General features: G+C 37.4%; 1 long non-coding RNA gene across 1 annotated transcript in view; it reads right to left on the bottom strand.

Moving 5' to 3' along the window:
• Nucleotides 1-2,359: 2,359 nt before the first annotated feature.
• LOC108494617 overlaps nt 2,360-5,628 on the bottom strand; it is a 9,885-nt gene continuing 6,616 nt past the window's right edge. The window contains exons 2-3 of the long non-coding RNA XR_001873913.1: nt 4,783-4,951; nt 2,360-4,688 (exon numbers count right to left, since the gene is read on the bottom strand). This is a non-coding gene — a long non-coding RNA (uncharacterized LOC108494617). The remainder of the gene's footprint in view (nt 4,689-4,782; nt 4,952-5,628) is intronic.

Genomic DNA, 5,628 nt, shown 5'->3' with positions numbered 1-5,628 from the left:
CACTTAACTAATAAAATCTCAAACCAGAAGTACGCTCTCAAAAAACAACTAAACTTCCTAAGAAGAAATAGATCACTATAACACCTTAATACAAAACTCAAGCAACCCCCCTCCACAACATACCAATTTACAAAGACATTAGTATAGTCTATAAAGTGTAGGGAAAATTAGTATCTATAAGGTAAAGCAAAGTATAATTAATATCCATAGGGTAAAAGAGAAGGCAAGATATAAGGAAAGGTGAAAGCAAAGTAAAACAAGCAAAGTACAATTAGTCTATAAGGTAGAGATAAAACATATATAAGGCAAGATGTAAGGATGCAATGTAAGGATGCAAAGTACGACTAGTAAAGGTGAAAGCAAAGTAAAATATAAAAATGGTTGCTTATCCTGCAGCGTCCTAAGGAGTGGAAGGAGAAAAGGAAGCTCCTCAGTTATGCACACAGAAATGATGGAACTTCTCTCCAATTTTTGCTCATGTCTGATCTCTTTTTATACTTTTTTTCTTAGGCAATTTGAGTGACTACAGTTAATAAACTAATTTTTGGGATGATAGACAGATGACATAGGCCTCAGGGTCAGTTTCCTGAGTTCCCATCAGGTAGGATGTTTATGAAGTAAAGGCCATATCATTCCATCCTTCCTTGATCCTATCAATCTGTTACTGGGAAGTTTCCCCCAGGTGCTGGGGTGCTGAAGCCATCAGGAGTCTCTTTGTCCCTTTTTGTGTAGCCTTATCACCTTACAATGGGTTTTTGGGAATGCTCCCTCCAGGTGCCAGAGTCTTTACCAGTAACCGCTCAGGACTGTCAGTGTAGCCTTAAATTGGTCTATCACCTTACACAAAGTCATGAGGGTGGTCTACTAAATTGATTATGATGTTTTAAAAATGATGTCTTTATCAAAATCCGTTAACAAAAATTCAACGGTAACCTCTTTATTTTCGTCAGTGCACCAATGAAATCACTGATGAATCCACCCATTCCTGCTTGTCCTACAGCCAAGTATGTTTGAATCAGATCTAGAGGCAGGTTCCCTGAACTCTGGTGATGGCCATGTTACAGAATCACTGTGTTAGTTTCAGCTTCATCCCTTAGGAATCATTCAAGTAACCATTATGTTAAGCAGCACTCCCTTCTTGAGCTAGTCTTTTTTATTATATTAGCTGATTATAGATGTGAACCTAAATGGCAGAACTGAAGACAAATGGATTTTCCAGCATGCTTCATTAAAATGCAGTTCATTCAAATGTCTTGCAAGGATGTCAAATAGGTAAAAACATGTAAGATAGGCAAATCAAAACTGATTATAAGAGCTGCTGAAGAAATCAGAGTAAGATAAAAGTTGACATGAAAGGTTAATTTAAGCAGTAAGACTCTTTAAGGCCATTGGTCTTGAATGCTTGTGTAAATTCACTGTGCTAAAATAATCTAATAATTGGTTTTCAACTTGCTGCAGTCTGGCCTCTAGTTTATGCAGACATTGTGAAAATTGCCTTTAGGTAGCTCGGATACCAATCAAAATATCTCTGGATGTCAGCTCAGGATGGAGCACAAAGCCATTGAATAAATTGTCAAAAATGGTGTAGCTAAACTATGATGATATCAAGTGCATGCAGCCAAACTGCACAGAACCAGAGACTGGAATTTGGAATAGTAACATAGTCATCGAGCAATGTCTCCTTCTTTCCATGTACCTGAGCCTTAGTGAGAGAAAGTCTAGTCACTTCATGAGGTGAGCACAGAAGGCACAGCTCCTGAGTGACACAGCAGTGGTTGGAAAGCATATCTTACTTGCCATGCTGCTTGATGAATTAGATCTATTAAACCCAACAGAACTAATCAATATATAATCTTGCTAGTATAAAAATAGTTTAGCTATTTCCATATAGATTAAGCCTTTCACTGTATTGTGGACATATTCTAATTTATTCAGTGATGATAGTAGTAGCAGATGTGTTATATTTGTAAAGTTCCTTGCACAATCCCACTGCTGTAGAAATGTTTTGTTACAACAACTGTGAAGTGGGTTTTTGTGTTTGGTTTTTTTTCATTCCGAAGTTTATTTATACTTTGATATGGTTTTTCTTTAAGAATATTGTCTCTCTGAGTGGCTTTGATATAAGCAGAACATGTGGAATGGATGTTAGATAATAACAAAAAGAATTACATTGCTGTGATGGACAGAAGCCAGGAAATATTCTGTTTTAATGAATGTTCTTGGTTTGAGTCAAGAAATTGTGCTTTATTATATTACTTTATTATATTATATGGAATTTTCAGAGTAAAAACACAGTAACAGATCTTTAATCCATAGAATTTACAGTCTAAACAGTCAAGAAAAAATGTTATGCTTATATGTTATAGAACATTTCTACTTGAAATACCAAGGCTGCAGAAAAATTCATATTCCTTAAGTAAATACTCTAGAACAAGTACTTTCTTAAATATAAATGCTAATTTTGAAACCTCGATCCCTTTGAATTCAGTAGCAAAGCTCCTCCGGGTATCAATGGGTCCAGAACTTTGTTCTGATACCATTTTTCCATTGCTTTTGGAGTCCTTCTGCACTTTCTAAAATTCAAAGTTTATATTTGTTCTCTCTTCACTCTCTTCTATAGTGTCACCATTTAAGTACTGCTGTGTGGTACAGAATGAATGTCAAGTGCTCCCCATTTATAAGGGATATAGATTTGAAGTGCTAATATGCCAGCTATTGACATTTCTAAAGAATACTGCTGATTGATATTGCAGCCCAGAAGCATCTTTTAAACACTAGAGCAAAGGGTATATATCAACAGTAGCAGTACTCAAACATAAAGTTTTGACAGCATGGGACAACAGAGACTACTCCTCCTTCAAGTCATGGAAAATTCAGTTTTAAACCTAAGGGTAAATAAGACCTCTGAAGAGTTACTGTTCCTTAGATTTTAATTTCTTTCATACTTCGTCCTTTTTTCTACCTCCAGGCAAACATCATCACCACCTTACAAATTCTGCTCCAGTTATATTGACCCCTAGCTTTCTGTATTTGCTAGTCTATTGATACTTTTCTGAATTACTGTCTTGTTGACCTTGTCCTTAAAGGCAGACAAAATCCAAAGAAATCATCAAATCGAATCAGCAGAACTATGGATAATAATAAAGAGAATGAAGTTAACTACAGCTGATTGCTTCTTGCTGCTACACTGAGCAGACTGCTTCATTGCTCCACACCTCCTAACCGTAGGACACATATCTGAAAATTGCAGATAAGATTATTGCAATAATTTTTTCCTAATCCTGTTTCCTTTGTTCCTATGATGAACTGCCTGGATGCAGCACCTGCCATTACAGACAACCATGTCATATAATCCATTTCATAAACTTATCAAGTATCATTTTAAAAGTCCTTAGGCCTCTTGATCCTGCTGTTGCTATTTTACTCAAAACACACAGCTTTTTGTTAGAATTCATCTTTTATTTCTCATCCTTATTTAATTTACAGCCAGCTGTTACCCATTTGATCTCTTGCCCAATATTTTATGTTGGTAAATAAGGTGAAATGATAAGCACAAAGTAGAAAAATAAGCTATTTTAATTAAGAAGAGCCAGAACCATTCTATTCCTATTGCCTTATACCAAAGCCTGCTCCTTGAAAACCTGTCCATTCTTTTTGTGGGGTACTGGGATTAGCCTATGCATATCACTGTGTTTTTTGACATTGATTTTTAAAGTGTAACCTGTAGAAACACACGTGACAAGAATCACACTTTATATATTAAATCATCTTATTGACTTCTGAAGGAGAACTATTCTTGTTCTAAAGGAATAAACACACTTAGATTTTCTTGAATCATTTCTTACTTTTTCATGGCATTTTTGATATCTTTTAATAGTGTGTTAGTTTTAACAACAGCTGGAAATTAAACTCCAAATAAGCTACTCCCTTTACCCCATCCCTTCTGGTAAGAGAGGGACAAAAGCACAGACTATGGGTTGAGATAACAATTTACTGAAAGCACAAAGCAATGGAATAAGACACGCACCCTAAAACAGCAGTATTAATAGCAAAAGTATACAAAAAGAGGAAGTGTTTTAACAACAAAAAAATGTACATCACTGGGAACAAAACCAAGATGGTGGACACTCCCTGTAAGTTGCATTCACATGGCTTCACCGGAGAAAGGCAACGTGGTGACTGTTCTACTGCACCGCATGTCTGTCAGGAAAAAAGGCAAGAAGGCAGTGGGAGCTACTGTGGCTAATGTTTCCCACCCCCCATCCCAAAAAACAACAAAAAACAATGACAAACAAGTCCCTCAAAAGCTAAGTCATCCAAGTTGAGGCACACCGCTGCTCCACTGGGCTCAGTTCCACTCAGGTGCCTGCACTGCTGTTTCTACGACTCTGCTGTGCTATTGATCTAGCAGTATGGTTGATTCATGTTTTTGTCCTTTCCTTTTCAGCACCATGTCCTGTAACTGCATTGCCGAGAAAATGAGAGGGGGACTGGCAGTGGTGACAGGGGGATCGAGTCTGCAGGAGTTGATCTTGACAGTCCCCCTGCTGGAGAAAGGGAGGCAAAACGGTGCATGTCCTGTGGGGCACCCAGCTTTTCCTCTGGAAACCATGTTATCCAGTGAGGATGTGGGTGGTACAGAAAGTCAACCCGGTCACGCCCACACAGCACTAAGCTCCACCGTGTCTCTGCAATCAGGACAAAAAGAGAAATTGTTCCCTAGGTTTAAGTATATTGCATTTCATTTATACAGTTGAATTTCATCTCTTTTCTGTTACTTACCTCTTTGAGACTGTTTCATTAGCAACCTCACTCTGAGTTGATGCTTTCATTCAGTAAAACCTGCTACAATCTTCTTTTTTTTCTGTCAACTTCATAGGTTTCTCCTATCCCTCTTCTCATTTAAGAATAACTTTTTATTCATCATTGTGTCGAATACTTTATGGAAGTTCTGAAAGATAAGATGACAGTGAAACAGTCCATCTTCTCTGAGAGAGAAGTAAGGTCAATCTAATACTATTTTGCAAAAGCGTATCACACACACATCTAGCCTTTTCCATTTGATTTAATTCCTACAATAATTATTTCCTTTAAGATTTATTTTAATTGAATAGCCAAGGTCATTCTGAAAGTCCTGTAGCTGCCTCAGTCATTTTCTTTCCTTCCCTTTTAAATAACATGATTACTGAATATTGATGCACATTTTTTTTTTCTTCAAGCCCCTATTTATTCTATACTGGTTTGTCAAAAAAAAAAATAATTATCACTACTCTCTAGAATAGAATAGAATAGAATCATTTAGGTTGGAAAATACCTCTAAGATCATTGAGCCCAATCATTAACCAAGCACTGTGGCAGTAAATCTGCGTTATATGGGAAAACTGTTGTTTAAACATGTCTTAAAATGGCTTTTGGTGGTCTCTTTGCAAACATATGCTTCTTCTTCCCAACACCCCCCACGACAAGTGTTATCCCATGCAGGAATGTCCTGAGAAGATATCCTGAGGTGTTCTCATTGGCCCCTTTTAACCCCTTCCTACTGGTTGTTAACCCCTTCCTGGGGCCTCTAGTGGTCTAGTGGTTAGGGTGCAGGACTCTCACCGCTGCGACCCCGGTTCGATTCCCAGC

This window comes from Lepidothrix coronata, unplaced genomic scaffold (genome assembly GCF_001604755.1).
Source record: "Lepidothrix coronata isolate B3197 unplaced genomic scaffold, Lepidothrix_coronata-1.0 Scaffold26, whole genome shotgun sequence".
Lineage (NCBI taxonomy): Eukaryota > Metazoa > Chordata > Aves > Passeriformes > Pipridae > Lepidothrix > Lepidothrix coronata.
This window is presented reverse-complemented; position numbering and strand designations above follow the sequence as displayed.